The sequence below is a fragment of the Lineus longissimus genome, chromosome 15 (assembly GCF_910592395.1).
Source record: "Lineus longissimus chromosome 15, tnLinLong1.2, whole genome shotgun sequence".
NCBI lineage: Eukaryota > Metazoa > Nemertea > Pilidiophora > Heteronemertea > Lineidae > Lineus > Lineus longissimus.
Window position 1 is genome coordinate 4,982,245 of NC_088322.1, and position 12,770 is coordinate 4,995,014.

The 12,770-nt window shown below is 42.2% G+C and overlaps 1 non-coding gene across 1 annotated transcript; it reads right to left on the reverse strand.

Annotated features, from left to right (window-relative positions):
• Positions 1 to 5,735: 5,735 nt before the first annotated feature.
• LOC135500033 (U2 spliceosomal RNA) lies at positions 5,736 to 5,925 on the reverse strand. The gene has a single exon (XR_010449385.1). It is a non-coding gene; the product is annotated as a U2 spliceosomal RNA (small nuclear RNA).
• Between the last annotated feature and the right edge of the window lie 6,845 nt (positions 5,926 to 12,770).

Here is a 12,770-nt window from a genome sequence, read left to right on the forward strand (position 1 = left end):
CTGCGAAGCCGCCCCCGAACCGTCCCGATGCCCAGACCGACGTCATACTTTGTGTCGCCGACCCCGGCACCGAAACGGCCCGTTGCCGTCCTCACAGTACTCCCCTTACGCTCTCTGTGAACCCAGACTTAGTATTTACAAACCATACATACATATACGCCTTCCAAATAATGTCCATTGAAACTAATTTTCACTTTATAATCTTAACTGTTTACTTTTTTTGTTTTAGCACCAATGGAAGAATTAATTAACATGTGAGCACCAAGTATATACGTGTACGGAATATTCAAAACTATTGGCACCACTTATTGCATTTTGATATTTAACATTTTATTATTTTTGTTGTAGCCCCAATAGAAACGGAACATTTAATTATCTGATTAAATCAATGTGGATAAAACGTGCCAGTGTAAATTGAAGGCATACTAACATAAAATAATAACATAATAACATAAAACATAAAGGTTTAAAACATAAATTAATAACATGATTCATAACTCATGTTTAAAACAATGTGCCTATAGTGCTCAATGGCAAGTATATACATATGTGCGCCCAGTGCAAGGGGTCGAGACCATCCATCTGGTCTCATTCTGACCCCTGCTTGGGAACTGGGCTAATCTAAGTCGCCAAAAAATTTTATACTATGTTTTAAAATTCACATTTCTGTGCGTGCGTTCAATTAATACCCTATATACATATATTTACAATATTTACAACTAACTATGCAAGATGTAAAATGCAAAAAGAATGAAGGAAAAAGAAAACAAGAGGGAAAAAAATATATTTTTGAAGGAAATTGAACAGTGGAATATGGCAGGTTCGAACCCGGGACCTCCCGCGTCCGAATCATGCACGTTCCCGACAGGCTAGCAAGCCGATACGCTAACGACGTGAATTTTTAAAATCGTATACCATTCCCACATTGTGGGGAATCCCCTTACAGTCTGTTTTGAACTCTGTTGTCGAATTCGTTTTGCTCATTTCGATTTTTCCCCTGCCAAAGACTGGCTCTCCCTGTCCAAATCGTGTGAATATAAATCCCCAAAACCCCCACTATTTTATCTACCCCTTTGCTATTTGCAAAAACCGGACATGTGATATTTTCCCAGGTTGGCGCTGGCCATCCTTGTATTCTTGACAAATTTGACAACGAGTTCAAAACAGGCTGTATCGTAGCGCAATCATAAAAAGCATGTTTCATGGATTCCGTCTGCATTTTACACCTCGCACAGTTCTTCTGGATATTTGGCAAATATTTAAACAAGGATTTTACAGGTAATGCTCTGTGTACAAATTTATAAAATAGTTCTTTCTCATTATTATATAAAATTTTGTTGTGCCATATGTTTTTCCATATCTTTTTCCAGTTGATATTATACATTTTGGTACACACGGTATGTGGGATTTGAACCCCATTTTTCATAATTTTCTCATATAAAGCAGCAGCTGTGATTTTAACCCATTGTGACCTACCCATACCCAACTTTGCCGCTTTACACTGGTATAAAACCTCTTCCCACACACCGTGTCTACCAATAACTCTGTGCATATAAGTATTTTTGGCAATTTCGGGGCAGTGATGCCGCAGTGTTATGCCCGCTTTGTAAATGCCGTACCCTATCCATGGCTGTGTGACCCCCTCGTCTTGTACGTGGTAGAGTCTTTTTAACCTTTCCATGAACAGGGCCCGACATTTACTGGCTACATGCGGCATCCCTACCCCTCCATCTTCAATTGCCTGCACCATAGTGCTTCTTTTAATCAATTCCATTTTGTTTGACCATAAAAATTTAAACAATAATTTCACAAACCCGGTACAATATTTCATTGGCAATTTCATAATTCTCGCTCCGTACCATAATTTAGAAACGAGGACGGTTTTTATCACCAAAACTTTCCCTATAAAGGACAGGTGTCTATTTTCCCATAACTTTATTGTTTTCCCCACTTTTTCCATGATTTTCTTCCAATATGTCTTCCCACAAGGCCCTGCCTTGTTCCAGGGTATCCCCAAAATGTTTGAAATTTTCACTATATATTTCCTGTACTCTATAGGGATGTTTTGGTGCGAAAAACCGCCTAACAATAATATTTCTGTCTTTGATATATTTATATCAGACCCCGAGGCTTGGCCGAAATCATTGTATATGGAGAATAGAGCTCGTATACAGGGTGCTGCGATCGGGTGCGTGGCATCATCCGCAAAGGCAATGTTTTTAACCTCTTGTTTTACGTTAGGCAGCTTAATGCCCCGCACCCGTTCGTCGGAGCGCACGGCGCAGGCGAGCGGCTCCTGGCAGAGTACAAACAGCAGCGGGGACAGACTGCAGCCCTGTCTAACTGATCTGCCCACCCTGAATGTCCCTGACAGGAATCCATTCACCAGCACCCTACTCTCCGGCGCATCATACAGCACCCTCATCCATCTCATAAAATTTCGGCCAAACCTCATGGTCTCTAAACATTGAAATAGCCATTCATGAGATACTAAATCGAAGGCTTTTCGGAGGTCAACGGCCACCAGTGCACCCCCGGAGTCCGCCGCATGTTCGATGACGGTTTGAATATTGAACAGTTGATCATTGATTGATCTTTTGGGGACTCCGCATGCCTGATCAGGGTGCACTAGGTCGCCCATGACCCCCGACAGTCTCGACTTTAAAACTTTGGTGATAATCTTATAATCTACCGTTAGCAAACTTACAGGTCTATAATTTTTAATATCCCTCGGATCCCCTTTTTTGAACAAAATAGATATCACTGCCGTTTTCATCGTTCCCCCCAGTTTTTCCCGTAAAAATACATTATTTATAGTCTCTACCAAATCGTCCCCCAATAGCTCCCAGTAATACAAATAAAACTCTTTTCCTAACCCATCAATCCCCGGTGATTTTCCCGCCTTCATATTTTTTAATTCCCTCAAAACCTCCCCTGTAGATAACAAACCCTCCAATTTATTTTGTTGTTCCCCAGTTAGTTTCTTATGGATTTTTGATGCGAACCTGTCCCTAGCCACCTTTACCGTATCACCTTTCCTATATAAATTCTCGTAAAACCTTTGTACCTCTTTTAAAATTTCATCTTGTTCTTCTAAAACCTTTCCATTTTCATCCTTTAACTGATCAATAACTGTCTTTGTCCTCACTTCTACCTTGAAAAAATCAGTGGTCGGTGCTTCCCTCTCCTCTATGAATTTTGCCCCCGCCCTCACTTTTGCCCCCTCCAAATCTGCCATTTCCAATTTGCTCAATTCCCCTCTTACTTCCCCCCACCGCCTTGTAATGTCCACCCCTCTGTCCCTCTCCTTCCCCAAAAAGTCCAACTCCCTCTCCAAAGCTAAAATACCTTCCCCTCTCTCCCTGTTCACCCTCTTACCATTCCTTTTGAAGATCCCCTGTAACTTTTGTTTCCCCTTCTCCCACCACTCTATTGGACACCCAAAATTTCCCTTCCTTTTTTGCCAACCCTTCCAAAACTGTGTTACCTCCCTTACTGTCCCCTCTTCCCCTAATAGGCTATTATTAATTTTCCAAAATCCCTTTCCCATTTTCTTCTTCCCTGTACTTTCTACCGCACCCAACACACCGTAATGGTCTGTAAAAACCAGTGGGACATGATCTACCTTACCTACCTTTAAATTCGTATAAATACGGTCAATTCTGGACCTAGTTTGGCCTCTATAAAAAGTGAAACTATCTACCGTGGGATTTAAATCCCTAAATGCATCTTTAATATTTAATAAATCTATAATCTCCTGCCAAAGCTTTTTATACAAGATGTCCCCTGGTAACAAAGTCCCCGTCCCTCTATCGTTCCTTCCCGAAGCAAAATTAAAGTCCCCCCCTAAAATCCACTGTTCCCCCCTAAATTTCCTCACATACTCTTTTAGCTTTTGACAGAAGATTATAGCTTTATCGTGGTTTTTAATTGGATTCTGTGTGGGCATGTATACAGAGAGAACATGCGTGCCGGACCCCAGGCGCACATGGCATATTCTCCCCTCTAACCCCCCTGGAACTACAAACTCCCTTTCTACAGCAGTTCTGGTAATGATGGCCGCGCCTGCGTGGGCCTGGCTACTGCTATAGAAATGAAGTCCGTAGTTCCGATTAATCCATGGTCCCAAATTGTCCGGCACCACATGCACTTCCTGTATACATGCCACATCACACTTTAACCTTACTATTTTATTTAAAACACTCGTCCTTTTTTCATATAACCCGTTCACATTCATTGAGACCACAGTTACCGCCATTAATATACAGATGAAAATAAAGAGAGGATCCATTAAATTAATGTTTGAAGGGTTTTGCAGGCACATTCCGACCCCTCCCTGGCGGGCTACGCCTCGGGCGTGGTGGCACCCCCAAGTTGGGCTTTTTGACCACCGGTGTAGTTTGATCTTTAACAGATCGGTCTTCTGGGCTTTTTTCTACCCTATCATTGCCCCTCTTGGCAGTGCCCTCACGCCGCTCTGCATCCCCGTCGGGAGTAGTCGGCCTGCTACCCGCAAAACCCTTCAAAATTCTTTCCACATTCGTTGGTGAATCTAAATCGATGCTTAGGGGTCTCGATAAGTCCCTTACTTCATTGTCACTGTCTTCTAACACTTCTTTTGCTGTTCTCAACCTATCTTGCACTTCTGTGGGCGTATCCCACACCGACTCTTCCCCTCTCCTCCTATTCTTCACCACTTTCTTCCATTCTCCCGGTTTCACGACATTCGTTTCTCCCGCGCCTCCATTTCCTTCCCCGTCACCCTTCTCCGTCTCGCCATCTTCGACACACACTCCCAACTCCTCAGACCTGCCAGCTACGTTCTCTTCTTTCCCGTCAATCGACTCCTTCTCGTTGTTCACCATGCTTCTCTCTCCTTCCTTTTCCACACTCCTCACCACACTTTTCACCCGTCTCTCTTCCTTCTCACTCTGCTCCTCTCCTACTCCTAACAGTTCTGTACATTCATATCGATAGTGCCCCTTTCTCCTACATCTATAACACGTGGATTCACCCCTTAGCTCATCTTCTTGTCCCCTGTACCATGTTCGGAATCGGTTTCCTTTGATGTATATCACCTTGGGGACCTTTGCCCCCACATTCATTATAGCCGTCACAGTTCCACTTTCAACCGTCCCGTATTCTCTTAACATCTCCCTCTTTACTGCCTTCACCAGTCCGTATTTTTGCAACCCTTCCCTCACCCATTCTACATCACACTCTCCCGGATAGTTATGGATTTTTACATAGCGACTAGTGTGGAATCTCTTAACCTCAAAGTCAATGGCCTTTTCCATCCATAACCCTACCCCGTCTACTTCTAGCACTGCAGGGGCTTCCTCCATTTGGGGGTCCCCCTTCTCGAATCTCACACTAAAGTGCCCTTGGCTTACTTTCATCACTGTTTTTATACTTTCTATGGGGATTCCCCTTTCTACCAATGCCTTCACAATCTTGTACTGTTTAATTTCACCATCGTCCTTATTAGTTCTATAGTCAACCGACCTATCGCTTCTATTAATGACTTCAATAACTTCTGCCTCATAGGCCCCATCTTGATATGCCACGGCGCCGGCATACGTCGACGCCATGACTTAAAACGTTATTTACAGTGTATGTACAGTGTGTGTACACCCTAGGCGTTGGCAAGTTAAAATAATTGGTGCAGAAACACAAAGGCTTAAAACTCGGTCCACACAAAGGCTCCAGCCAACTGAATAAAACGAATTGTTCACAAAAGGTCCAACTAAAACGGAATCGGTGCTGTAAAACGTCACATAGTGCTAAACGAAATCAACGAAATCAACGAAATAAATAAACGAATATGGCACGTGCTGCTCCCCGACCTGACTTGGAGTAAACTTGGAGTAAACAGATAAGAACAGATACTACACTTTGATCTTAGCCAATAGGCCGAGAAACTGAAATGGAACAATCGTTCATTATGCTGCTGGATGTTGGATGTCGCATCTATTCGAAATCGAATGAGGAACCCTAAAATCTGGCAGGTTTATATAGGGCCTATAGCTCTGCTTAATTGATGATATCTTCTCAAAAAATCATCTTCATCTCACCCTAATTGCAGTTATTGATTACTAAAGGTGTTAATTGTTGATTACGAATATAATGTGTGAATGCATCCATGGCCGAGTTGATCAAAGATCCCGCTAATTACTCGCTAATTACATCACCCGTGCTTGGTATGTCTATTGCTAGCAGTATTTTGTTTTGTTTGTATTTTTATAATTTTGTATTGACTATCTGTATATAATAGAGAGGATTTTTGGAAGGAGGGGTGGTGCAACCTTGGAAAAAAGGCACCGTTTGCAGGGATTTACACAATGACACATTGACCGCCAACATCTCACCTAATTAGCTAATTGAAGCGGCCCCTTTGATCAATTGGCCCAGTTGTGATATTAACTCACTGATCATAATGAATGGTTGTGTTCATCAATTTGCGGCCCCCTTGCTCAATAAGCCCAGTTGTGATATCAACTCACTAACATATTGAAGCGGCCCCTTTGATCAATATAGGCCCAGTTGTGATATTAACTCACTGATATAATGAATGGTTGTGTTCATCATCAATTGAATTAGCGACCCCTTTGATCGGTTGTGATATCAACTCACCATGGAACTTCAAAAGATACCGTACTAAGTATTCACAGGTCCGTGAACTAAACATTGCTAAAGGCTATTTGAACGACTTTTCCTTTAATTAAACAACTCACTGCGTATGCTAATTTTTCTTTATTTCCAGGGGCGGATCCAGGAGTCTGAATAAGGGGGGGCGGGCATCTATTTTTTACCGGATATTTATGTCGATTTTATGACGATTTCCTAAAATTCGTGGTCAATTTCAAAGATTTTTCTCAAATAAGGGAGGGCGTACGCCGGGTCCGCCCCCCTCTAAATCCGCCTCTGATTTCATCCCTTATACAGGAATAGACTTATAGAATAGACATATCATGCCACTACTGGCCTTATGCCATACCCCATACACCACCGGGTTCCATCATGCACTGGCGCCGGAAACCGGGACGATTTCACCCGGGGACGATTTGACGTGGGGACGATTTGACTCCTATGAGCGGGGACGATTGCTACTGGGGACGATTTGACTGGATACCGTTTACGCTATGTGCAATAATCTTGGAGCTCAATGACACTCAAGTACCCAATTTTCTGCTTAAAAAGTAGTCTGGTAGGCGATATTATCACTAGTTCGTTTCAGTGGTAGTCATAAGGTCTTTAGGGACTAAATTCAGAAATTAGTTCTTGAATATTTGGCGACATTTCTGTGAAAATGATATCGGAAGTGCATGCTCTGTTCGCGATGACATCGCCGATGTATTTTGAAGTGGAGAATTCCCACAGTATGTGCAGTGAATCGGCATGATTCTGTTCGCCTATTATGTTTTAGTTCTACGATTCTTTCATGAGTAAAAAGTAGACATTCTGAGCAATACAATAATGTCACTCCCATAAAAATTGATTGGAAATTGAGGGAGCTACGGCATTCTCTTCGGCAACTGGCAGCGCTGAAAAAATACATTGCATACTGTACAATACCAAATGGCACATTTTAAAAAGCGCTCATTGGACAACGTAGGGAATCACCAGAAATGACGTCATCGCTGGTCTAAATAGAAAACTACGGTGGCGCAGTAGAGCACAAGAAAAGGTTTAGCATTAACTTCGTCATGCAAGCTTCAGCAACAAAACGATTTCTCATGAATGATTTATTTGATCATCATCAGCTTGTTTCCCCTGATAGATAAAAAAATGATTTACAATTTCCATCAAAGTTTTCTATTTTGTGTATAGTCACATGTTATTTAACTGGCAAGGAGCCAAGCAGTTTTGAATATTCGCGGGAAAATACTTCGTACTTGTAAACGAGGCTATGACAATGAGTATCCTCATTAATGGCATAAACTTCATGTTTCGGTAAATATTTTCATACGATGATTTCACCCGAATTATGGTCAGGATTGAGGAATGAACAGTGGCATAATTATGTCAACCAAAAACATTGGTACCGTAGTGAACGCAAAAGGATATCAAATACCATGGAGCATGCCATTTTCATGCATAATGAACTAAACACCGGGAAGATATTAATGATATTAACTCAGCTGAGCGCCAGGCCCTTGGGCCTCTTGTTAAGAAATAAAAATATCAGAATCCATAAAATGGTATCACCTCATGGTCTCTCAGAAAGTATGGGGAATTCAGTTTTACAACATTTTCATCCATCTTCATCATCTCATCATACGACCTTTTAGGCTAGAAAGTTTGCATGGTTATAATGTCCCATTCAAATTACCTTACGGTGCCACTTTTATAATCAGTTTACTTTGTTTGAAATACATGTTGATACATGTAGGGCTACTCTCTGGTCAAGTCCAGCCTTTGCTAAGTCTTCGGCGGACTGTGCGTTAGCCTATAGGCTAGCCCTAACTACTACCCCTGATAGGAATGAAGGCCTAGACTACTGCATGTTATTGTATGTAAGCAAGGATATGCTTTATACTAGACTATAGGCCCAAACATGAAGCTGATGGAAGTGTCTCAAATGTAAAGACGTGTAAGCTACCCGATGTAAGTTATTGATGGTACATGCATGCCAGCTGGCGAATTCGTAGAAGCAAGCCACAGCCATTTAGACAAACCTCAACCGCTCAAAGGCCTACATGTCATATAGCATGGTCATATACTAGGTGCATTTATTTTGCTATATGATATAGCAAAATAAATGCGCCCAGCCGCCACCACGTACCACACTACTATCACATGTCATGTATAGCCTAAGACCTAATGGCCTCCTGACATATAATAATCAGGTCATTAACCCTTAAGCTGCCTATAGGACGTACGTTGTACGTCGTCATTTTGGTAATTGATGTGCCATAGGGACGTACAATGTACGTCCCCATATTAAGTATCTACTGTGCCTGGGTCTAACGTTATTTCCAGTTATTAGGACGTTTCTCGTACGTCCGATAGGCACATCAGCAATTATAAATTATGTTTACCTAAAATTTCGTCAGATGGCAGCACTGGGGTGACTTGATACCTGGATGACCAACAGACAAATTTCACAACAATGGCGTCGTCACGTGCTGACAAAGCAGGTTGGTTTTATGCCGTTTTTTTGCTTATTTCTTTACCAATTTCGTTGTAGTTTGAATGAATAAAGGCTGTTCACATCGGAGATCATTGTCATTATTTACTTGGAGTCAAATTTTGAGGGGGGGGGGGGACTTGGGGGTGGGGAATGGGATACATTGGTTTTGACATAACCACGTGGTTACTCAGTGGCGCAAAATTCAAACTTATTTGGACCAAACATGCCACAGGACATTAGAGGCAAGATAGGCCGTCATAATTTTGAAGCTGGTTGGGTAGTGTTCAGTACTAGGCTTACTGTGCATTCTAATTGGCCAATAAAGTCAATGGCGCCAGATTCAATTTCAAATTCAAATTTGTGAAAAGTAGTAGTTTTACAAACATTGCCTGGGTGCTTTTGGTGATACTCTGCGTAGGTTTGCTGGTGTCCTGCGGATCAGGGAGGTTTGCTAGTGTCCTGGTGATCAGGGTGGGGTCTAGGGGGTCAAGGATGGGAGGAGTGGGGGTGGGGGTGGATAGAGGGGGTCGGATCTAGAGATGTGATTGTAACTGTACTGTTTTTTTTCAGGGCCTTCTGCATCAAGCAGCACTGGCCCAAGGCCAGGTACCAGCCAAAGGCCGACCCCTAGAATGAGTCTTGGAGATCTTTCTGGACTCAGACAGCGAAGATGGGGGCCTTGATTGTGATGACGAACTTTCTGACTATGAGGATAGTGAATCTGACAATCCTCCTTCTCCTCAAGATGATCCTATGGATGCGTCTGATGGCACAGACGACGACGGGGATGATTTTCAGCCTCCGGACATAATGGATATGTCTGATGCTGATACGTCTGGTGACAATATGGCAATATGGTGTCAATAAATAAAGTTTATTGAGTGAAAAAACACATTTTGTTCAGTTTTTTCAAGTTTCCCGCCAATTTTGGTGGCTATATTGGATTTTGTGACGTCATATAGGTAATTTATAATTTGCATATTCATCACTAGGTAATAACCTTTACAATACAGGGTCTATTTTGCCATATTGGCATAAAATCTAAAAAAGCCTATTTTTCCCTAAAAACCCCCGGCACACGGGTTACACAAGTGGTCCGGCACTCAAAGGATTAACGCGATACATAAGCAAGAAGGAGTCGTGTTCCTGTTTGCAAGAAGATGATGCAGTCGGGTCAGTGCACAGGTGCAGCGAAGTCGCAATGCACTAGCCACTTGCATGCATAGGCTAGTGTAGTGAGTGGGCAGTGAGCACTGCACTTCTGCTTGGCCTATCAACTGACAGTAGGCTAAAGTATTTGCATATAAAGTTTCAAACCTACCTTGGCCCGAATTCACCAATAAAGGTTGCCCGATCAACACTCTGATTGATCTCATTTTGCTGCAACAATATCGCCGGCATCATCTTTTGCTGCGGCGTTGACATGATGCAGGTTTCGATATTGAATTCACGTGGTGGCTAATAGTTGTTAGTGTCGTTGTAAAATAAACTGAGCTGCCTGTGATACTTTTTTGGCACGCAGGAAATATGAAATGTTTGAAACCATGGTTGCCATTGGCTGATTTATGTTCTAGACCGTAATGAATTTATGTCCAACACGGCCCTCATGCCAATCACCATAGCTATTTATGTGCTAGACCATTATTCCTGGTCAGCGATTGGTTGATTAACGTGCTAGAACTTAATTCCTGCACTGTGATAGGCTGATTTATGTGCTAGACCATTATTCCTGGTCAGCGATTGGTTGATTAACGTGCTAGAACTTAATTCCTGCACTGTGATAGGCTGATTTATGTGCTAGACCATTATTCCTGGTCAGCAATTGGTTGATTAACGTGCTAGAACTAAATTTCTGCACTGTGATAGGCTGATTAATGTTCTAGACCATTATTCCTGGTCAGCGATTGGTTGATTAACGTGCTAGAACTAAATTCCTGCTCTGTGATAGGCTGATTTACGTGCTAGACAATAAATAATTATGTTCTAGAACTTAAATCGGCATTAATGTCCCCTACGGCCTACCATAGACCCCGGGGGGGGGGGGGGGGTACAGACATCTGATTGACCGCTGCATTAGTAGGCGAGTCAATATATGAAAAATATGGCCTTACCTCAAAAAAATTGCAACAACAGGTTTTATTGCTTTAAATGTATTAGGGGGTCATAGTGAACCCCAGAAAAAAAGTCTCCCAATTTCTGACCACGGGAAAGGGGTTAATTAGCATAAATTTAAAATGGCCGCGCCCTGAAATATTTATGTACTAGAAACTTTTTAATGGTTGGATTTATACCCCATAAATGTATTATTGATAGATAGGAATATTATACCTCTGAACAAGATAGACATGGTTAAAATTATCTGTGACGTCACAGTGACATAGAAATGACGTCATCATGATGTAGAAATGACTTAACGGTCTAATTTATGCTACCTTTAGGGTGCTCAGGCAGTTGAAGTTCATAAATCAATCAATTGAACCAGAGACTACCGGTCATCATTGTCATTTTCATTGTCATTATCTTGAGCCACCTGATAGGGGTTGTTACACGTATCCAGTTGACACTGTCCGCAAGCAGATGTGCATGGAAGTCCATAGCTACGACAAGTGCAGCGTTGTGAGCTGCAGCCTGTTGTACAGTTGCAATGAACCACTTTTAGCAGATGGTCTGGTGCAGCTTTCCTATCGCTCATTACTGGAACAAATCGATTTCCCTCAGCCTTCCATCCCCAGTCTGTCACGTCAAGAGTAGTGTCCTTTCCCATCCATGTCATAATCTGGTAGTATGCTCTCATAGAATGGTACTTTGTTGCTGACTCAGTTGGTGGAAGGCGTTCTGGTGTGACAAACGACGTGGCTGAAACGACTTTCTTAGTCAGAATGCTATGCCGCAAGGAGGTGAGTGCGTCGGTAATTTTTCCGCCAAATAACAACATCATCACCTTATTTCCTTAATCCGCAACAATTTCCATTGTTTGACCGGTTTTAGTCAAAGCAATGGCAGAAGACTTCATCGCAGTCTCTCCTTTTGCAATTTTTTGAAACAATTGCTTTTTGCCTATTCCAAAGATGCGCGAGGTGGTATCACACCCTGTAAATGCGTGAACAAAGAGCAGTAGAGAACACAACTCGTCACCTAACAGGCATTTCAAATTGCCAATGTTATAGACTCGAATTTGGGTTTTCAACTTGTCTGAACGATAGTATAGATCTTTTCTTCTTGGTTTTGAATGGTAGAGGAGGAGGATGAGCAAGCAGGGCTGCTTACCTGTACGGAAATCCCGTATTTTGTACGCCAAAAAAACCATTTTGTACGTTGTACGATTTTTGCTTCTCATTGTACACAATTTTTCCTTTCAAAAATACGCTGAAATTAAGTGTAAAATACGAATAAAAAAGGTCTTAACTTGAACGTTTTCTCTGTGTTTTGTACGTTATTCATTCCCTGATAGAGAACTATACAGCTCCACCCCCGGGGCGCACAATATGTGAAAACGGACCCGACATCCACATTATCTTGCGCACTTTAGATGGCACATATAGCAGTGACACCTCTGGATAAACAGACGAACTATAACTGTTGCAGACGATAGTCTCGCTCTCGCTACAGATCCTATCAATACACTAGTACAATACAT